At 43.3% G+C, this 23,463-nt stretch overlaps 1 protein-coding gene across 2 annotated transcripts in view; it reads left to right on the top strand.

Moving 5' to 3' along the window:
- The window catches only part of FARP1 (FERM, ARH/RhoGEF and pleckstrin domain protein 1), a 2,534,157-nt gene that overhangs the window by 2,369,372 nt on the left and 141,322 nt on the right, over positions 1 to 23,463 (top strand). The window lies entirely within an intron of this gene.

Genomic DNA, 23,463 nt, shown 5'->3' with positions numbered 1-23,463 from the left:
GGCTTACTGCAGTCGTGTAGTTGTCAAAGCAATTTTTTTACAGCCTAACTTCCTGTAGGTGGACCATCATGTGCAGTGTCTGCAGGTGACTAAATTATTCATAGCACAATGATAATTAGCCTAAGCCATTGAAAAGCTGTTGTGGCAAAGTGAGTGGTATTGATTTATGTTCTGTCACATGGTAGTCAGTAAGGCCTTTGAAATTTTCAGAGAACACTGGAATACTGTGCTGTTGAATGGAATGTCTGTTCCAAAGTCTCAATGTTTAGTTCACAAATGTTTTCAGCTAAATGTCATCTCTGATCCTTCTTTTTTGTATGTGGGGAAACATGTCTGTTTTCTCCAAAGTGAGATAAAATGTCATCTGCAGTGTTTTTCTGGCCCTTTTGGGATGTTGGCTTAATCCTATTGCTCTGTCTGGTATATGTTTGAAGATTGTGTCCTGCAGCTGGAGTAATGCTATGTCTGATTTTTATACCTTTTGTTTCTTCACATTGACTTGTGTTACCCCTGCATGTCCTTAGGATAATGGAGTTTTTACAGTATTTATACCCCCATGTTTGTTTTGTGTGACTGTATGTATATGTATGTAAGTGCATATATATGTTTGTGTGTGTATATATATATATATATATATATATATATATATATAGAGAGAGAGAGATCAATATATATATATATATATATATATGTATATATATATATATATATATATATATATATATATATATATATATATAGTGTGTGTGTGTGTGTGTGTGTGTGTATATGTATGTATGTATGTATGCATGCTACTTTTCCCACAGGGAAACCTTTTGTGTGAAAGGTAGTGCATAAAGTAATGTCACATCATTGTTTTTCCTTTCCAGTGTGCCAGGGCCTGCAGCAGAGATAGGATCCAAGTAGACAGGAATCTCTCCTTTCATAATCACATTGCCAAAGAGGTTAGAAAGTCCTTCTATGTGGCCCACCCAATCACAAAAGGGTTCGCATCCAGATCAAAAGAGGTCATTGTGCCCCTCTACTCATCACTCATCAGACCCATCATAGAGTACAATGCCCCATTTGGGATGTACCTTACAAGACACCTGCAATAGCTGGGAAGACCACAGAAGTACCTCACCAAGAGGATCACTGGCCTCAAACAGATGCCTTATGCAGCTCGACTGAAGAAATTCAAGTTGTACTCGGTTGCATACCACCTACTCAGAGGTGATCTCTGCCTTGTCCAACCCAGAATTGATGGACATGCTTCACCTAAAGAAAACCTTATCCCCTCGAGTCACACGCTGTAGGGATCTAAACGTCACCACAACAATAAATAGGACATGCTGGAGGGATAGATTCCTGTCCCAGAGACTTCCCATGCTTTGGAACTAGATTCCAGTCTACATTAGACAGAGCTCCTCGCTAACACTCTTCAAGAGAAACCTTGACGAGTGGATGGAAAAGTTTACCCCGGGGATCACTTCAGTGGCTCTGCTGGGCAGAGGTACAGGGAACTAATCTAAGGGGCCGGTGAAAGCCAACACATTCTGGCTAGGCTTATAAATGCATTCAGGCAGATAGCCTAGTACCTGCCTATGAACCCATGAACCTATGAACATTTTGTATTGCAATGTACTTATTTTTAAGTTTTTGAAGCTCACTCAAGGACGTGGGACTTGTAGTTTTCCCTTTGCTGCATTTTGTCAGTTTGTTGTTAGCTAAATGTAAATGGGAAGTGTTCTCTGCTAACATGACCTGCTTTTTTTGCATTAGAATCTGGTTAATAATTGTGTTGTTCTTTTGTTTTGTATAATGTTTATTGACAGCTTGATAATCTTTAGAGGGAAATCAGACTTAACCTTTCTGCTGTTTGTTACACAGAATTTAAAAAGGATCTAGCTCTGACTACCTTGTAAATTTCTTTTTGAGGTATACTTTGTATACTGTTTTGTGAAAGTGGAGTTTGTGAATTGAACCCCTGGCAGAAATTAGAAATAGCAGCTATTTGTACATTGGATGTGGAATAATGTGAATCTACATCAAATGCAAAATTGAGAGAAATGGTACAGAGAAAGGCTCCGACCCCTGCTGAAGTGGCCATATCAAGAATCTCTTCTATTTACTCTTATGCAGTTCACAAGGTGTTGCTTTCTATAATGCTAAAATAATCTAGACCTCAAAGGGAAGAATGAGCCTTTGGCCATTAATGGAAGTGAAGAAACCATACTGTTACCCTGAGAGAAGGAGTAACCTGGTGAAGATTGCCAGATATGTGAGATAAAAGATAATTTTGAGTTCTAAGAGAGACAAGGCTCCTTTTTGAGGTATGGTCTTATAATGGGGAACCAAATTTTCTTGAGCCAAAAGGGTGGCTTGGAGAATTACTGAGGCCTTGCACAGGATGTTTTCTGTAAAAATGTTGTGGCCAGTGGTAAACGTCAGGAGGCCACTGACCAGGGTATCGCTGTGCATCTGTCCCCATGGGTGAATTAGGGCATAATAGCTGCTGCTGCACTTGGTGTTCTTTAGAGAAGCAAGGCTGGCCCCAGATATTAAATATCTTTCCTGCTACTAAAGGATTAAGGGACCTCTTATAAGGCACTGGAATGTATTTCCTAACCCATTCCAGCAGATAGTTGGTCCATCCCACAATATGCATTGCTACCAGAAAGTGCTGTGTGAAAAACACCCCTAGCCATAGCCCCATGTCCTATTGATTATTTGGGGTAAGATGTGGTTACTCCTTGCTTGCTGGTGTACCATACCACATACATGTTGTCCATTTAGATTGATGTCACACCCTGGGGAAGGAAGTTCTGAAAGGCTGCAATGCTAGGAGGACCACTCTCATCTCTAGAATATTGATGTGAAGATTAGCCTCCAGTTGGGCCCAGCTACCTTGGACCATTCTCTTTCTAAATCTCCTCACCCTAAAGCAGAGGCATCTGTGGTCACTGGCCCTTGGAAGCAGGAAAACAAAAGGTTCTCTGGGTGGAACAGTGGAAGACTGAACTCACCATTTCAAGTGCTGTTATAGACATAAAATAGTCAAAAGGACTTGTTCATTGCATCTGAAAATTGGGTCCACTGCAGCATCCTCAGTGTCTCTCATGAGGAACTAACTGAACTGAGGCCACTATTAAGCCTAATATTCACAAAATTCGAGATGTTGGAGAAGTGGAGATAAGCAGATGTTTGGGAATCATGTCCCTGAGAGTTAGAGGCATACCTTTGGTAAGTGTTAAAATTCTGATTCTGGTGTCCAGATGGCATTCTATAAAAGTCATAAACTATGATGATTCCATATACTACTGCACAGCATCTATTGAAATGCCTAGTGACTGATACTACAGAAGCAAGTAATCTATGGGTATCATGAGGGAATCCCTTGTTGCTACTAGAAGAAAAGCCGTCTAGGTAGAGAAATATATGAATCCCTTTCAGCATCAGATGGACAGCAGTGATTGATATGCACTTGGTAAACACTCTGGGTGCTCTGGTAAGACTGAATGGAAGTGCACAAAATTTGTAATAATTGGGACCCAGCCTGAAGTGGTGATAGCTTCTGGACACCGTGATGATATTTATTTAGAGTTCAGCATCCTGAAGGTGGACTAAACACATGTGGTCCCCTTCCTGAAAACTGCAGACTGGAATGTTGTCTTCTGTATGCAGTTGTTTAAGGTCGCTTAAGTCCAGAATGGGCCTGAGGTCCTATGATTTTTTTTGGGAACTTAAAAGAATCTGAAGTCGATTCCAGACCCTTTCTAATCTGGTGGAACCTCTTGGATGGCTTTGTTTTTGTAGTAGTTGAGTGATCCCTTTTGTTGCTACTGCCCTTTTCTGGTGAGGAAGTACATTTGGCAGGAACAATGATGACAGTTTGTTTGTGAGTGGTATTATATAGCCTTTGGATGTTATTCACCTCATCCAGTTGTTCGTTATTATGGCCATCCAGTAGTTCAGGTGAAGAAACAGTCAAAACTGAGTACCTCCAAAGTGGAACGTTCAGGCAAGTCTTTAAGTGATGCTGAAGTTGCTTCCCAGATGAGAGAACTTAGAATCCTGATTTTGTAGACCCATTATGCCCTTTATGCAGTGTCCATTGAAGGGGCCCCTCTGCCATGGTTGTCTCTATCTGTAAAGAAATCATAGGAAAAATGCTAATTTCCTAAACTAGATAGCTTTAGAGCCTTTCTGTTTCCTAGAGAAGAACCTCTGAGGGGTTTCAGAATGTACTCCAATGGCAGACAGTGTTTTCTGCAGTTCACACTTCAAAAGGTTTTCTTTAATCTTGGGTCCAAAGAGGTTGTCATTAATGAAGGACGCCTTAAAGTTGTCCATAAAGTCACATAAATAGAGCCAGGGATGGCACCATATAGCTATGTCTGAGTCCACTTCCATAAAAGTTTCATCAGCTGCATAATGCAGAAGATTCATCAGAGAGATTGGAAATAATTGACATGGTAGCCACGTGTGACTCAGTCTTTTTGTGACTAACCAGCATGATGGGTTTCCTCAAAGATTCCATGACTGCTCTGCTATGTCTCTTGGAATCTGGTCATGTCACGTGAGGTAGTTTAACAACTGGGGAGCAAAGGTGCCTGAGGCATAAACCTGAATCCCCATACAGTCTCATCATTCTGAACTGTTTGTTAGAAGGAGGAGCCAGTGGGCTGTCTTTTGAGAACAGCTTTTTTGTGGCAGCCACCACAATAATGGAGTCAACCAGTGGTCCTTTGCTCCAGTAGGGTCTGTTCTTGGGCAGCGGAATGGTTTTGTCTGGTTTTCTGGGGATGGACTGCTACATCAGATTCCTGCTAGACTCTGTCTGCCATTATGTCCATCATTTGGCTAATGGGAGTGACCACCAAGGACAAAAATAGGGCAAATCTAATGCCTCAAACAGAACCTCCTCATCCAGTGAAGGAGGGTCAGTACACCAGGTATCCCTCTGCCTCGTTAATTCTAAAATTCCACTGAACCTGTGTCTTCTGGAGGGGGCTATGGAAAACTTTCTCTTATACTGAGGTCTATGTCTGGTGTTAACGACTCCGTAGCAGAGGCTGTGTATCCCCTTTTACATATGTGCTTGTGGTGTGGCTTTAGAGTAAGGGAACTTGTCTGAAACACCTGAAGACTGATAGAGGTCCTGCTGTAGGAAGATTTAAGGCACTGTAATCTACCCTGTCATTAGGACTGATGCTGAGGGCTCAAGGAAGTAAAGTGAATGGTTTCCAAGGGGGACCTGAAGCCAGTGATGTTGCTTACATCGATGGAAGGGGCAATTATCTTCTCAAAAGTAAGTAAATAAATAAATAAATAAGCCAATGTGGAGTCTGTCAGCACTGAAGATGGTAATTTCAGTATCATCCTCATTTCAGCAGAAGCAGATTTTAATGGTGTGGAACACACTGCCATCAAAGCCAGATGTCCTGAGACAGGTATTTATTTATTTATTGCCTTTGTACTGGTAGCCCTGATACCCTAATATCTACATTTTTTTCACTTTTGCTTTGCAGTTCTTTCAAATTTGCTGGTTTACTGGAACTTGATACTTCTGACAATTAAATTGGCATTACTTTCACCTTTTATGCTTGCCGTCTTCTTTCTTTTCTCTACTCTAGCATAGTAATTCACTTGAAAGAAAGTCACTGTTTGTCATTTTTGCATTTAAGTTACCTGTAACACATTGCACTTAAGTTACCTGGCACTTGCTCACTAAAGCAATTATATAAGTCAGCACTAAAAAATAAAAGCACTACACCCTCACTCCCCACTGGCCCTTGTTTTCAATTATTAAGGAATTCCCAATATTATTCTAGCATGTCCAAAGGTCAGTTGTCAATCTCCTCTCCGGTCCAGCTGGTGAATCTGGGAATCTTGAGGCAGTGTTACAACTGCCTCATGTACACAGACAACCCTCTCCTCCTCCCAACTTATTCCAACCCATGTGAGAGATGCAACCATATAGCCAAACTGGAGGCTAAGCTCTCTCAACTCAGTACTGGCATAACCAGTCAGGAGGAGAAGGAAACCACACTCACTACAATTCCAGTCTCACATAGACCTACCACGACAGCAAACCAAACACATAATCACACAAAAACATACTCGGAGGCTCTAAATAAAGATCTGCCTAAGCAGCAGAGACCTCCAAAGCAGACACCCAAGCAACCGCTACCCCAAAACAAAACACGTGCAACACATATCTCACAAAGCCAGTGTGCCGAACAGTCACAGCCCTTAAGACTAAACAACAAACCTGATACACTTGTAATAGGTGACTCTATCGTCAGGCACACTGACGTCCCGCTCACCAGGCTGAACAAGGAGAGGGTCATGGTGAGCAGCCTGTCGGGCGCTAGGATCCGCCACATAACACAAGCACTCAGGTCACTCCAAGGCAAGTACAAATATGACTCAGTCATTGTCCATGCTGGTGTGAATGACCTGAGACGTACCTCCCTGGACTACATGAAAAGAGACATAAAGGAGCTCTCTGAGCATGTAGCCCAGGCCGGTATGACCCTGACCTTGAGTAGCATCTTACCCTCACCAAGAATGATGCCACAATATGAAGACAAGATGATCAATTTCAACAATTGGCTTAAGTACTGGTGTCATTCAAAGGGGATCCAATGCCTGTCAGCTTGGGATGATATGCTCGACAAGCCATGATGCTTCGCTAGGGATGGCTTGCACCTGTCACCCTGGGCTTTGGATATTGGCAAAGGCTCTTGCTACCCCCATAGTGCCTTTTTTAGGCAAGGCTCAAAAGACAAACCCACCTCCATAGGTATCACAAGGGATAAGAAACTAAGAGTAATGCTACTCAATGCCAGAAGTCTAAACCTCAAGATGCACGCACTCGAAACTCTCCTTAGCATGGAGAACATCGATATCTGTGCAGTAACAGAAACCTGGTTCAGGGCTCCCGAGAGCACCCCAGCACTACCAGGTTATACCTCATACCATGCTTTTCAGCCCCAAAACTTGGATCGAACCACAAAAGGAGGGGGAGTATCGATATTCATCAAAGATACCCACACCTCCAGGTTGGTGGCAAAGCACGAAGCATCAGAGACTATCCATGTGCAACTAACAGTGGGTAAAACTGCCTTCCAGTTTATAGCCTGCTACAGACCACCCTCCCAAACCCAGGAACCCCACTTGGCCTTCCTGAGAACACTGGAAAATATGAAGGTCTCTCCAAACACCATTATATTGGGCAACTTCAACTACCCAAACATAGACTTGGAGCATTACTCTAGCTCCAACACCCTAGCCCAAAGATTCCTAGAATTTATAAACTCAAATGCTATGGAACAACTTGTTACCACTCTCACAAGAGGGGAAAACATACTGGACCTGATCATCACCAACATGGGGACTCTATGCTCCAGACCAGAAGTGTATCCCTCACTGGTAAGATCAGACCATAAACTAATCTCACTGGATATTCACATCCCGACCCCACCCCCTGCCCAGAAAACCACAGTGAAAAACTTCTCTAAAGCAAATTTCACACTCCTCAAAACCGAGGTGGAATCCTTCAAAGCCCCGGGCCTGTGGAAAATCTGCCCAGACTGCAGAATCCTTTATAAACACATTCTATGAACACCTTCAGGAATGCATGGATCATGCGATCCCAAATAAAACCAAGACCCAATCCTCCAAAGACAGACGTCCTGTCTGGTGGACCCCAGCCATAAACAAACTATACAATAGAAGGAGGAAGCTACTAAATGATAGAGCAAAATCCCAAAAGGGAAGGCATCACTGATCAGTATTAGCAAAAACTACGGGCACTCATAAAATTGTCTAAGGCCAGCTTCGATAGAAAATTGCACAGGACACTAAGGATAATCACAAGGCTTTCTTTAGTTATGTTAGGAACCTGGGTGGTAATTCCCAGATATGCTCAGAATTATTCCAAAATGACAAAAAATACACTGAACCCACAGGCATTGCCAACATCCTAGCTGACAGGTTCAGCGCAAACATCTTTCCCCCCTCCCCAGCAAAAGTGCAAATATCTATCCCAGCAGAGTGCTGCCCCCTGACATCTCAGATGCTCAGGTAAGAGCCCTCTCCAAAGCAAAAAGCACAGCATCAATGGGACCAGACGGTGTCCCGGGCTGCGTCCTACATGAACTCCAAGAAGAGCTAAACCCAAACATAAAACTACTGTTCAATCTCAGCCTTACTACAGGATATGTGCCCAAAGAGTGGTGTACAGCAACAGTGGTCCCTCTCCATAAAGGTGGTGCCTCAACGGATCCTGGAAACTATCGCCCCATAAGCCTGACTAGCTTGGTCTGCAAAGCTATGGAAAGGATCATCATGGACCTCATAAATAAAGATATTGGGGACCTACAGACACTGGATCCTACCCAGTTCGGCTTTGTTAAGGGCAGATCCTGCCTCTTAAACCTGGTTGATTTCTTTGAAACAGTCACCAAGGCCATTGACGAGGGAAGGTGGTCCACACAGCCTACCTGGACCTCGCAAAAGCCTTCGATACAATACCCCACTCGGGCATTATAGATAAGCTCACCAGCTTAAATATAAACCCCTATGTCACTAGATGGATTGCAAACTGGCTCAAGGACAGAACCCACATGGTTAGAATTGCTGGAGCCATGTCAGACTCCAAACCAGTTACAAGTGGTGTCCCACAAGGCTCAGTCCTGGGACCTCTCTTGTTCGGTATATATTTCTCGGAGGTACAGGCCAACACGGAAGGACTGTGGCTGACCAAGTTCGCAGATGACTGCAAACTGGGCCATAATCGACTCTCCAGCTGACACAAGCATCCTCCAAAAGGGCCTCATAGAAACAGACAACTGGTGCCAGAGCCATGGCCTCAAGCTAAATGCCAAAAGTGTATAGTCATCCCCTTTGGCAAACCAAAGTGCCCACAAATTACCACATAGGTGGTAATCCATTAAGTACAGAAGAAGTAATCAGGGACCTGGGGACCCAAGTTGATAGCAATCTCTCATTTGACAACCACATGGCCAAAGTGGTTAGAAAAACATTTTATATAGCCCACCTAATCATGAAGGGATTCACATCTAGATCAGGGGAGGTCATCGTGCCTCTTTACTCATCCCTCATCAGGCCCATAACTGAGTACAATGCCCCTTTTGGGATGTACCTTACCAGACACCTGCAGCAACTGGAAATACCCCAAAAGTACCTCACCAAGAGGATCAAAGGGCTCAAACAGATACCATATGCTGCCCGGTTAAAGAAACTCCAGCTCTACTCAGTGGCATACCGCCTGTTCAGAGGCGATCTGTGCCTGACATATAAAGCTATGTCCAACCCGGAATTAATGAACATGCTGCACCTCAGAAAATCCAAATCCCATCGAGCTACTCGCTCGAGAGACTTGAACCTCAGCACTGAAATAAATAGGACATGCTGGAGGGACAGATTCATAACCCAGAGGCTCCCTTCACTCTGGAATAAAATCCCAGTCCAGGTTAGGCAGAGTCCCTCATTGACTCTATTCAAGAGGAATCTTGATGAGTGGATGGGAGATCGTAGGTTTACCCCGGGTATCCCTTCTGTGTCACTGTTAGACAGAGGCACAGTATACTAACCTCGAAAAAGGGCAGAGCAAAATAAATTTAAAATGAGTGGCGAAAGCCAAACACATTCTGGCTAGGCTTATAAATGCCCTAGGGCAGATAGCCTAGTATGAACCTATGAACCTATGAAAGGTACAGGACACCTCCTTGTATACCACGTCTAACCTCATCACTTACCCACAGTAATATATTTCAGTTGGGGATTCCTTTTGAACCTTCATTATCTAGAAACCTGATCCAACAGAGAAACATTTCGTTTTAAAACAGGGTTTAGTGTCATTTGTGACTGCCTTTTTTTTCTGGAAGCCTGCTCCAACAGAAGAACATTTAGTTTTGAAACATGATTTAGTGCCATATGGGATTGTACCTTATTTTCTGTAAACCTGCTTCAGTAGAAGAACATTTAGTTTTGAAACAGGATTTAGTGACATTTGCGACTGTGCCTTCTTTTCTGCTAAAGTTATTCTAGCCGCTGTATTAACAATGTTAAGAGTAAATGCCATTATGTTCAGAGGTTCCTGTATGCGACTTTATTTGCATTTTTTCAGACTGATTAGAGCTTTTGCCCTTGCTAAGACCTTGATCATGGTCAGATGGAGGAAGTTTATAGACTATTTGGAGCCTACTGACCATGCTTTAACCTTGTTTAGAGAACTGATGTAGGGTCTTTTGAGTTGATTGCCTTGCTAGACCTTTGAATCATGGTCTGATGCAGGGTCTTCTGAGACAGTTGCTTTGCTGGGACCTTGGTTTGTGGTTTGATCCAGAGCCTTCTGAGATGATCACTTTGCCAGGGGCATAGTTTACAGATCTGATGTAGGGTCTTAGTCACCTTACTCCCCACCTACATTTAGGGCTTCATTGTCTTTCTTAGAGGTGGGCTCAGGATTGTGTGTGTTTTCCCTTATGTGACCTCGGGCTTCGTCAGTCCAAGTGTATACAGCTGTGATGTTTGTGTAATACCACTTAATCACGGAGCAGACCAGCACTGCAGATTCAGATCTTGGTTTTACATTTTATTCTTCCAGTGTGCTTAATGAGACTTTGCTCATTGATGGTACTAGATATTGTTTTCATATCTAGAGGCCATTCTACTCCACTCATGTTCATATATTTCTACACAGCAGCTGTTTTCTGTTTTATGTGGGTTTTTCAAAGCAGATTTGTTTAGTTGTACACACCTATCAGAATTCTAGTTTAAAAAAGGAAAAAGTAAAAAGTAGGAGGATTTTAAAGGCTATACAGAAAAATGCACCACAGTTGTTTTAGAGTCCCTTCTCCTTTCCCTCTCTTGCCGTGACACAATGCAGGTTATTTTTTAGACAAGAGACAGACCTTCTACCCTTCTGTACCAAAGTTTTTCTGTGTCTTCTAAGGTCTTCATCTGATTTCCCTTCTTTATCTAGAGAATCTCCTGTCATACCCCTTGAGCCTTTGTGTGGGCATGTAGGTGTATGTCTCCAAAGGACATTTATCCTGGCATACTACAGGTTTGCTCCACAAAGGTGGTATGCACAATAACATCACTAATCTTTGCATCATACACACCTGCCAGAGTCTTTTGGCTGTCTTCATGCTATCTATTCCATCAACTGCTCAGACGTGTAACCTTTATTTCTGATAGCAGAATTCACCTCAGCCAAATCAGTGGTCTGGCCTCCTCCTTTCGTGACATCCTTTCGTTATGACATTTCTTCCAAAGCCTTGTTCTTTATGGCCTTTTTGCTCCAGTTTGTTTTGACGGTAGGCCTTTTGGGAGACATTCTAATCCATTCTCTGTCTCGTTTACTGTTAGGTATGTTTGTTAATTTGCATGTGCACTTCTAGCTACTTCAGACATAACTGGTAGGTCTGTGTATGTTGATCCCATCTTCTGACTAATGTTTTTGTCTCATGTTAAGTGATTTTACTGGAATTGTAGGCCCATCTCAAACTTTGAATGCTTTTTATTCTTATAACCTTCCTCTTATTTAAGCTAAGAGTGCAGTGTTCATTAAGAGTGCAGTGTTCCTTGGTACTATAGGCACGTTCTCAGTTACCTCATTAATTTTTTTCGAACACGGTACTTTCCCTTGGATGGCCTAAAATCACAGGTTTTCTATCAGGCCAATCCTCTGTGATCTTCCTTCTCATTTCTCACTGGCTCAAGGATGTACCTAGTTCTAGTGTATATCACACAAGTACAGTCAAACTTTCTTGTATGGCATGGCCGACAATTATTTTTTGATACAGTACCTGGTTGTGTCAGATGTCTTTGGACCACATACGTTTTCACTGCACCTCTGGTTGATCCAGGTGATATTTCTTTCTCTGAAACCTCAGAATTTTTTGCCCTTTGGAAAATTATTTCCTTTCAACCCATGGTCTAGCTTCTCCTTCCTGAAAGTTGTTAGTTGCCAAAGCATCATCAGGCTACTTCCAAGCCTGTGGTATTTATTTCATAGTGATGTCTGCCTCTACTGCAGTATGTTCACCTGTAGCCATCTAAGACTTCCAAATAATGTTCATGTTTCACAACTTTCATGTTCATTTATACAAGATATAACCTTAGCCTGCTTGTTTTCTAAACCACTTGATAGTAAGTGTTATGCACCTTCAGTCTCCAGCAGCTAAGTAACCATTGCTGAAGCTTGGCATTCATTGTCTAGATTTAGGATAGAACTTTGCATAGCCTGAGCTCATATGCTTTTTATTGTTACATGTCAGTATATGTCTGTGGCTTTATGGATCTTGTAGGTATTCAGTAACTGGGCATCTTCTGTACCTTAGATTATCACACTACCAGATTATAACTTCTGGGTATGTTCCATTCAGAAGTCCAATCCTTTTCAGAGCTTTGCCCTCTTGGAGTTCCACTCATGAACTAACTAGCTTGGGATTCTGTCCTATACATGAAAGATATGAAGTTACCAGTGTCAAATACAAAAGTTACATTTATACCACAAAGATAGATCTGCATTGGCAGTTTCATATCCTTCACCTCCACCCCTGCTCCCATATTTTGGGTCTAGAAGAGGCTGCTATATTATTTTTCTTCTGTCTGCTTTCCCTGTTCTTTTCTGTTCCTTTGTCTTTGCTAGCTTCAGGAGTCCGCAGGTGCTGTGCATTGTTAGCAGAGAGGGAGAGGCTAGCATGGTCTGAGAGAAGTGTATTTGCTGGGCTGACAAGTACCTACCAGTCTTAGTTCAACAGGTGAAGGATATGAAACTGCCAATGCAAATTTACTGTTCCTGCAGTGTGTAGCTTTTGTTTTCAGCTGTTTCGCTCTTAGAGTTTGAAAGTAGATTGTTTTTTTTTTTTATTTTGCATAGGGCCTGGTCCTCTTGTCCACTTCCGTAATTGTGAGTTGCACAGATGCTTGAACATTTAGGTTTTCATCAACAGTGATCTTTCCAGGAGCTATTTCAAATGGGATTATGCTCCTATGATGTACTTCTATTCACTGTGTCCTTGGTTCTTGAGAATGTTTTCAAAACATAGTCACATTATTTTCCTTTTCATTAAAAATAAGACTGTTTTGTTATACCAGATTGGATGGTTAATGAGGCCATCCTGATGCTCACATAATCAAATTGATGTATTTTCTGTGCTGTGAATGAGTGCAGAGTCATCTGCAATATTATAAGAGATCAGTGCCTTTTGTGTGTTTATACATCAAATTTGTAAATATTGAGGGAAGTAAGGGACCAAAAATTCTTGGTTGATATACTCCTATAAATGAGTAAAGTAGGTAGCTTTGCACTGGCCTTTGACTTGTCTACTGCACCCAGGGTATTCACAAAGTGCCTAGCTCCAGTCATTGCATTTTGCAGGCAAAGAAATATTCAAATATACCCATACCTGGATGATTGTCTAATTTAGGCAGAAAGCCAGGACATACTATTGAATCATTTGGCATTTGTGCAAAAGGTGCTAACTTGTCTGGGATACACCATAAACGAAAAGAAATCACATCTTGTACCGTCAGCAACTTATATTCCTGGGAGCAAGCTTGAACACAACTTCCCAGATGGCTTTCCTCATGCCAGAGAAACAAATTCATTTGTCAGCTTACTTCAATCTAATGGCCACAAAAACCCTGCTATATGCAAGGCAAATACTGCAAGCCTTGAGGTTCATGGCCTCCTGCATTCTCCTAACTCCATATGCAAGATTGCATATGAGGAAACTGCAATGGTATCTAAAATGTGTATGGTGTCAACCTTCTCAGGATCTAGAAGCAATGATTCCTATCATACCTTGCCTACAGTTAGACTTCCTTTGGTGGGCAGAGGCCTGCCACCAAAACAAGGGACTACCATTCACTCTACCCCCTGCTGCCCAAACCCTAACAACAGATGCATCAGACTATGCATTGGGGGTTCACCTGGCAGGGAAGTGCATTCAGGGCAAGTGGAACCCAAGTCAAATGCACCTGCATATCAATCAAAAAGAAATGTTATTTGTACAGAATGCTCTGACAGCCTTCAAGGACCACATTCTTCCAGGACAACACCACTGTTATGTGGTACATAAACAAGCAGGGGGGGGGACCCATTCATACCCCCTCTGCAGACTAGCCATGGCTCTGTGGAACACAGCCTTGAGCTACTAAGTGGATCTACAGGCTCAATTCCTTCCAGGAAAGCTAAATACACTGTTAGATGAACTAAGCAGAAATCTCATGGACCCACATTAGTGGAAACTGGAACCAAAGATTTTCAACATGTTGATAAACAAATGGGGGAGCCCAGATATAGACCTGCTTGCCTCCCCCCAGAACTACCAATTGGACAAATTCTGCACAAGGACTCCCCACAAACAAGCTTGGAAAGTTGATGCCCTGTCCTTCAACTGGAAAAATCTATCAGTTTATGCCTTTCCTCCTCTGCTTCTCCTCTCCAAAGTACTACTAAAGATTAAACAGGACAAACCAAGGACGATACTGATTGCACCAGACTGGCCACGCCAACACTGGCACCCCCTCTTGCGCATTGTGTTACTGCTGGCACCATGGCACCTGCCTCAGACCCCTACCCTGCTGTCCCAGCAGGAGGGCCAGATTCTGCATCCTCAGCTTCAAACCCTGAACCTGGCATCCTGGCTAATTACTTGACCTCTCTGTTACCATCCCTCAGCAAACAAGTGCTAGATGTCATTTTGGAGGCAAGGAGGCCTAGTACTAGAAAATCTTATGCTGAAAAATGGAAAAGATTCTGTTCCTGGAACCAAACTCAAGGGATGGACACAGCAGCGTCCAGTTTACCTCAGATTCTTCAATACTTAACTGAGATGCTTCACAAGGGTCTTTCTTTTTTCCTCCATCAAAATTCATGACTCAGTTATTTCAGCTCATTACAACACAGAAACACCCCTCTTCTCTCTTCCACTGCTCTAGCAGTTCCTCAGAGGAGCTAAAAACTTAAGACCACCCAGGAGAGCCCCAACTCCAGCCTGGAACCTTAACTTTGTATTGGAAAAACTCACTCTACCTCCTTTTGAGCCAGCTGCAAGTGCAGAGTTAAAATTCCTTTCTTGGAAAACAGCCTTCCTTTTAGCAATCAGTTCAGAAAGAAGAGTATCTGAATTACAGGCCGTTATGGCAGTGGAGCCTTTCATCATCTTTCATGCGGACAGGGTGTCCCTCAGGACCAATCCCTCCTTCATGCCCAAGGTAGTATCTAGTGTGGCTCTTAATCAGTTCATTCATTTGCCAACCTTCTTTTCTAATCCACAGAACAAAGGGGAACAGATACTGCACTCCTTAGATGTGCACAGACAACTTAGATTTTACTTGGACAGGACTAAACCTCAAAGGAAATCTGAACAACTGCTGGTGGCATTTGCTGCAGGGGCAGAGGGGAAGGCCATTTCAAAGCAAACCATTTCTAAATGGATAGGCCATTGCATTAATTTCTGCTATAAGCATCATGGAAAACCTATCCCACAGGGGATAAGACCACACTCAACCAGGGCTGCATCTACCTCTACAGCCTTTCTCAGAGGTGTCCCTACCAGGGACATCCTAGAAGCTGCTACCTGGATTTCTGTACATACTTTCACCAAGCATTACCATATGCATATTTTCTCTAAATCCAGAGCTGGTTTTGCCATTGCAGTTTTGCAGGGCCTTATAGCTGGTTCTAATGCTATCTAAATTCCTCCTCCCATCCTTAGCTTTGGGAATCTACCCAAATGTGATGACTGCAACAGTGAAACACGAAGAACATAGTACAGTTGTGTACACCATGAATGTAGATGTTCAAGTGTATTCACTGTTGCAGTCCTGGTTACCCTCCCTCCAGCCCCCTGACTTCTTTTGGCTATACCTCTATTCTCCTTCACTATGCTTAAAAGCTTTTTGGTGTATTTGCTTTTTTGTTGGAGGTATAACATTGCATATATATATTTAATTTCTTCCCATTAGGGGGGCACCTGACATCTGGGGCAAGAAAACCTGATGTAATGGTGTCAGCTGCATGCTTTATACCCCTGACTACCTGATGTCATGGAAGATGAGACAGCAACCAATGCAGGACCCAAGACTTTGATAATCAGGTTGACTGAGGGCTACTGCAAGCAGATAACCCAAATGTGATGACTGCAACAGTGAATACACTCAAACATCTACATTTGTGGTAAGTGTGCACAACTGTACTTTTGCGAATCAAATAATTACTGCTAGTCTGCAGCCTGTGGTTTGGAGGTATCTTAGTAGATAAGAGTGGTTCACTGCATCACATACTTTAGATAAGTTGAGGAATAATGTTATTGTTTAATGTCCTTTGACATTATTAGTTACCATGTATTAACAAGTTTTAAGAAGACCCCAGATGACCCAAACTCGTTTAGCAGTTTAGAGGCTGGAGGAGTTAAGCAGGGGTTTGGCTTAAGTGGCATATGGAAGCTCACTTATCCTGTGGTAAGGGACAGGTGAGGAGTGAGTGTTTGGACATATCACCACCATGACTGATTCCTTTTGGAGGCTGGTGACATGCAGGGGCTATTCGCTACAAGGGGTGCAGGGTATTGCTTGAGTTACATGCAAAGGAATGAACAGTATTCCACAGTGCCAGTTGCACACCAACCCCCTCAGACAATTTGTGTGCACACATTGCGGAGGGGCTAGGCCTTAAGGGAAAACACTACCATACCAGCAGCAGTGTGATGCTGCCCCAGGAAGACTTAATTCCCTCATCAGCCCTGAACATGGCTGGAGAAAGTCTTGGGGGAGGACACGTGGGTTCAATAGACTCTAAAGAAGAAGATAATCACTAGGAGCAGCTGAGAGTCAGCTGTGGGGAGCCAAAAATGGAGCAAAAGAAAAGTTTAAAGAGGGACAGCTGAGTGCTGTGACCTGCTCTGTATTCATGCTCGGTAATGTTATTCAAGAACTCATTTGGCTGGATTTTGAACAGTAAATTAAGGATATTGACTGGTCTTTAGATTTCAGCTTTTAGTTGTTTTTTTATGATTCACCACAAATAATTTTAGCTTCTTTCCATATGGCAGGTACATAACCTTCCTTAGTTTTTTTTAAATAAGTATATTGTACATGCTGTGAGCAATGCATGGGGCTACCTTCCTTAAGTAAGCAAGTATGGTGAGTTGTCCACAGTGGTTGAGCCATTGTTTTTTTTATCTTAGATAGGATTTTTTTTCACTCTGAACACCACTGCAGGTAAAAACATAAATTATGGGTAGTCCTTATTTCAGCAGTTTCTGTATTCACCTGTGTATGTATCTGGTTCCTGAAGAATTGCTGTATTTTTTTTTCACCTTTGTTTACTGGGAAAGTCAAACTGTGTCAAAAGTACCCAATGTCTTTCTATTCTCATGTTGCAGTAGTCCAAACTCTTGGGTATCCTGTGCTTGCCACCCGAATGTCCGGACAGTATATAAAAGCATGTAGTCACTGCTAGGTACCGTCTGACGTTGTCCTAGGGAGCATGGGCTATAAAAGTAATGTCTGCATATACCTTTCCTCAGCACTTCTTGCTGTCTTTGCTGTCAGAACTTCAAGTTCCTAAGATAAAAGTACCCCACTGGGGCTGTTTCTGATTCCTTTTTGTTACTGTATGTATTGCAATTATTGCCAGCATATGTTATTGTGTGACTCATTTTTCATCAGGAATAGGAAATTTAAGGTAAAAAAAACACTTCAATTGTATATCCAAGGGGGTGGTACATGGAGCTTTTTGTCACTGTTGTAAGGCATTCTACATTGGAAAGACTAGTCATAAGCTGAAATAAAGAATTTATGAATACTTGAATGATATCAAGAAAGGGAAGAACACCAATGCCTTGTATAGGCATATTTCAGCTTTTCCTGACCACCACTTCAAGTTTGTAGTGTTGGACTATATGGAATGGGATGCAAGGGGTTTTAGTAAAGAAGAACACCTCAACAGAAAGGAATTAATTTGGATTTTGATGTGTGATGCTCTTACCCCCCCTGGGCTTAGTGACTGCTGTTCTGTTACACCAATTCTAAAAGTGAAAAGTATGGAGGGGTAATTCATCAGTCATCTTTATAATTTGTTGTATATACATTGTTATGATATGTTTGGCTCTGTTTTTTCACTCATACTCACTGTTTCAAACTGTTAGTACATTTTCAAGTTTTCACGTTTTTAATTAATTAATTAATTAATTTTGTAAGCATTATTTGTATTGGCCGGTTTCAACCACATGACTACAGGATGTTTCTTTATAGTGTGTGGTTTATGTGATTACTGCAGTTCTGATGAAGTCTTGATGTAAGACAAAAGCTCTTGACTGCTGTTTTTGCTCAATAAATCTTTGGTGGTTGCTACTAGCTGTGTGGTTTATACTGGACTTGTGTGTTCTCTGGACCTCCATCAGTTTTTCAGCTCTGACTTTTCTGTCTAGGGCCTACTCACAACTATCTTACTTGTGCTTTCTGTCAGACTTTCATCCCTAAGACAGTCTGCAGTCTTGTGCATGCCTTGAACATTTAATTAGAGAGTCAGCGTCTTAACCGTTTAGCGTTAGAGATGGAGGGGTCGTCCAGTCAGTCCACAGAACCATCCAAAAAGAAGGCCAATATTTCCAGGCCTGAACTTGCTGCTGCCCCTCCTCTACCTGACATCCCTCCTGTGGCCGACATTCGCCAGGAGGAATGTTCGGAGTCTGCCAAAACTGGTATAGTGGGCACCCCTTGAGAGGCTGCAGAATCTAGGGCAGAAGGCATGTCTGGGGAGGGCTTACAGATGTCGCTTGCTAATGACAAGGCGGAAACTCAGCTTCTTATGGCTGCCCAGACAGGCCCTTCCACTGCTTCCGAGCAAACAGAATCTAGGCTTCCTCAGATACTAGGCCTTCCTTAGGGCCTATGCCTTCTAGGCCTTCACTTAAATAGAAGCACAAACCAAAACATCTCTCCCGTCCTGCTGAAAGCCAACCTGATTGGCAGTTTTTTTCACAGAGTGTATTTAATGCCTTTATGGCCTTAAGGCCTGCCATGCCACTTTCCCCACAGGCTGGTCCTCCTCCTATCAGTCCCAGGCCTCAGGCTGAGGAAATAATCCAACCTGAAGCTGAGGACTTTTCAGACTCCTGTTCGGAAGGTTCTCTCTCCTCTGTCTCTCAGTTGCCATCTCCTCTTGGGTATGCTTCCCCAGAGGACGGAACTGCTGAGGCTGACTCCCCAGGAGAGGACCTCACCTTTGGGAGACAATTTCTAAAATTAGAGAACATTTTCAGTGTGATTCTTCTGAAATGTCAGAGGTCCAAAAAAAGTACTATGAGCTTCTGCAGATGGAAAGCTCTGCTCCTTCTGCAATTCCGCCAGTGTTACCACCTTTTTTTGGATCCTTTTAATGCTGCCTCTGTTAATCCTGATTCACAACCACCTGCCCCTAGAAGGCCTGACAGGTTTTACAAGGTCCCTGAAGGGGAACATTTTTTGATAAAATGCCCTGTTGCTGACCCTGCCACTGTCTCAGTTTCAGCAGACAAGCCATTCAAACTACTTCCCTGTACCTCTGTCCTTCCCACAGACAAGTACAGTAAGGACATGGGAGCACCTCTGTAAGAAGGTATATACTTCTGCTACCCAGGCCTTAAGGGCAGTAGATTACCAGACACATATGTCCAAATATAACTTGGCTCTTTTGACCCAGGTCACCAAGTTTTTAGCTAAACTTCCTGACTCACCTTCCAAGGCTCAAATTTCCAGTCTCATTTCCCTATCTTCCCAAGTTACTAGACATTCAGTTAGATACAGCTGTGATGCTGCAGAAGCCTCTGCCAAATCTGCAGCCTCGGCTTCAGTCCTTGGAAGAACTCATGGTTAAGGCTACAACCCTTACCCGATGATATTACGGCCAAATTACTGGATGCACCCGTGGATAACTGCCCTTTTTTGGCAGCAAAAAGGGAAGGAGCTGCAGGATTTAAAACACCTATTCATCTCCCCTATACCCAAATTTCACAGAAACTATCCCTCAAAGACCCAGTTCAGTAGGAAACACTCTGCCCCAGCTTCTTATGCTAGGGCAAGAAAAAGCATAGGAAACATCAGCCCCCTTCAAAGCCTGCTCAAACTCCTGCCCAGAAACCTTCCTTTTAGGACTGGGCAGGTAGCCTGTGACTACCTGCCTTCATTGCCCCCCCCCCCAACTCCATTCCTCTGTCTATAAGGCTCTCTCACTGTCTTCTAGTTTTGGCAAAACATTACCTCAGACAGATGGGTCCTTTCCATCATAGAAAAAGGTTACTTTATGACCTGGATAATTTCCCCTTCTCCCAGAAGGATTCCCCAGCCACCCAAAGATCATCTCCCCTGTTTCCAGCCAGTCATAGACAGACTTCTTTCACAAGGAACCATACAACTGATCCCTCTGGCAGAAAAAGGAAAGGGTTCTATTCAAGACTTTTCCTAGTTCTCAGGAAGGATGGACCTTGGAGACCTGTCATGGATATTTCTTACCTCAGTCTTTTCTTACAGGTACCCACCTTTCGTATGCTTAGTCTTCAGACCCCTTTTCTTTACTGATACCTCAGGGATTTCTAGCCACCTTGGACATAAAGGATGCTTACCTTCACATCCCTATAAGGTCCAACTACAGGAAATATTTGCACTTTGCTGTTGGTTTCTTACCTTTTCAGTTCTCAGCCTTGCTCATTGGACTATTTACTGCTCCAAGGGTCTTCACCAAGAGTCTGGCTCCAGTGGTTGCTTATTGCAGGGTCCAAGGGATTCAAATTTTTCCATACCTGTTCGACCTTCTTATTCAGGCAGAATGCTCCAGATCAGTACAGAACCAACTCCACCAAGTCATCTCAGTCCAACATAAACTTCCCCAAGTCCAACCTGAGCCCTTCCCAGTGCCAAGTTTTCCTAGACTACAGGATAAAGGCAGATGTCATGAGGGCATTCCTTCCACCCCAAAAAGTGGAAACCCTGAAGCAAGATCTGGCCTCTGTTCTCAAAGCCACTTGCGTTGACAGCCAGACAATATCTCAGACTACTGGGTCATATGACTTCCACTGTACCCATGCTACCTCTGGCAAGACTCCACATGAGAAAAGTGCAATGGTACCTGAAGTCCACATGGACCCAACACTCACACCCCTTAGACTTCAGCATCCCCTTCCTTCCTTGCCTAAGGAAGGAGATTCTGTGGTGGTTGAACCAAATTACACTCAGCCCAGGACTTTCTTTACAACCCCTTGCCCCAGTCCAGGAAATGTACACAGATGCCTCAGTTCTGGGCTGGGGGGCTACTTTGGGCAGCCTGAAAGTGCAAGGTACCTGTTCACACACCTTCAGGTGGGAATGCATCAACATCAGGGAAATGAGAGTTATCCTATTTGCTCTGACAGCCTTCCTTCGTGCCCAAAAACAATGTCCCCTGAAATTGTTCATAGACAACACTACAGTTCTATGGTATGTGAACAAACAGAGTGGAACCAAATCTTATTTGCTTTGCAGATTTGCTGTCCAAGCCTGGAGCCTGGCAGCACAACATAGAGTCTCCCTGCAGGCAATTTATATCCCTTCAGCTCAGAACATTCAGGCAGACACCTTGAGCAGGTCCATGTCACAATCCCATGAATGGATGCTTCACAGGGATGTGTTTCAGGACATTGTCCACAAGTGGGGTATACCATAAATAGATCGTTTGCCTCCCCTCTGAACAGACAACTACCACTGTTTTGTACCAGGCTACCCAGTCTCTTAGCAAGGGCAATGGATGCCTTTACAGTGTCATGGAAGGGAATGTTTCTATATACACCCCCCTTCCCATCACTTCAAAAAGTCCTGCTGAAGATCCAACAAGACAAAACAAAAATCTTGCTGGTGACTCCCATTTGGTCAAGACAGCATTGGTTCCCCCTCCTCTGCATTTAGCCAGGGGCAATCATCACAAGTTACCTCACAGAGTGGAACTTCTCACACAGAACAAGGGATCCCTAGTCCATATCCATCTGGAATCTGTGAATCTAACCCTGTGGGTGATAGAATTTTGATCCCTTCTAGACACCATTACACTTAGAATGTGCTAACAGACCTGCCGGAGGCAAGGAACCTAACACTAGGAGATCTGTTTTGTCTAAATGGAAGAGATTCTGCATGTGGTGTCTACAAAAACAGCTAGACCCATTTTAAAGTGAGGTCCTCTTAGTGCTGTCCTATCTGTGTGAACTCTTGCAAGCAGAGTTGGTATATTCCTCTGTTAAAGCACACCTTGCTGCTATTTCAGCCTGTCTGCCTCTTGATCCCGCTCTAGCTTCCTGTCTCCCTCCAATGTTTTTCCTAAAGGAGTACTACACTTCAGGACCCCCAGGAGGCTGGTTCCACCTCCATGGGATCTGAATTACGTTTTAGAGAAAGTCACAGTTGAACCCTTTGGACCAGCATCTATGGCATCTCTGAAACATTGTACCTGGAAAACTACTCTTGTGGCCCTGACATCAGCCAGAAGAGTGTCAGAGCTCCAGGCCTTCATGGCAACTCCTCCCTTCCACATCTTCCACAAGGACAGAGTGACACTGAGGACCAACCCTGCCTTTATGCCCAAGGTGATCAACAAGCTATCCTTAAATCTGGGTATCCATCTGCCCACCTTTTTCCCCTGACCCCCCCCAAAATGACAGTGAGAGAGTCTTACATTCCCTTGATGTTCACAGGCAACTGAGATTTTACTTTGACAAGACTTTGACAAGACTAAGGCCATTAGGAAATCAGAGCAACTATTTGTCTCCTTTCATCCCAGAGCTCTGGGAAAGGCGGTGATATGGCTTCATCAGGGGCCTTCTTCAAAGGACTGGATGCTGCATCCATTCTGGAGGCAGCTACATGCTCATCTGTCCATACCTTCACTAAACACTGCAGGTTGGATCACATCTCCAGATCCACAGTGGGGTTTGCTAGGGCAATCCTTCATGGCTTCGTGGCGAACAGTTCCATACCACCACCCCCTTCTTCCCTGTGAGCTATGGCACACACCCAAGAGTTTGGAATACTGCAACATGAGAATAGAAGGACATGGAATAGTTGTGTAAAATCTTACCATAACCATAGATGTCCTTCTCTTCCATGTTGCAATATTCATTCCCTCCCCCCTTATTCCCTTCTTTTTATGTAACTGTAACTTCTTGGATGGCACAGGATTTATGCAGCTATCCTGGGACTGAGGTCCAACTGGGGTGTTCTGTTCTGAGGAAAGGTTCATGCAGATGTCACTTTTATGGCCCACGCTCCCTAGGCCAACGTTAGATGTCCCACGTACCTAGCAATGACTACAAGCTTTTGTGTACTGGCCGAACATTCAGGTAGCAAGCAAAGGATAACCCAAGAGTTTGGACATGTATGGTTATGGTAAATTTTACACAACTATTCTTTTTCAGCTGAGGCCCATGGAGA

Source organism: Protopterus annectens, chromosome 5.part0, assembly GCF_019279795.1.
Source record: "Protopterus annectens isolate FY-2018-M chromosome 5.part0, PAN1.0, whole genome shotgun sequence".
NCBI lineage: Eukaryota > Metazoa > Chordata > Ceratodontiformes > Protopteridae > Protopterus > Protopterus annectens.
This window is presented reverse-complemented; position numbering and strand designations above follow the sequence as displayed.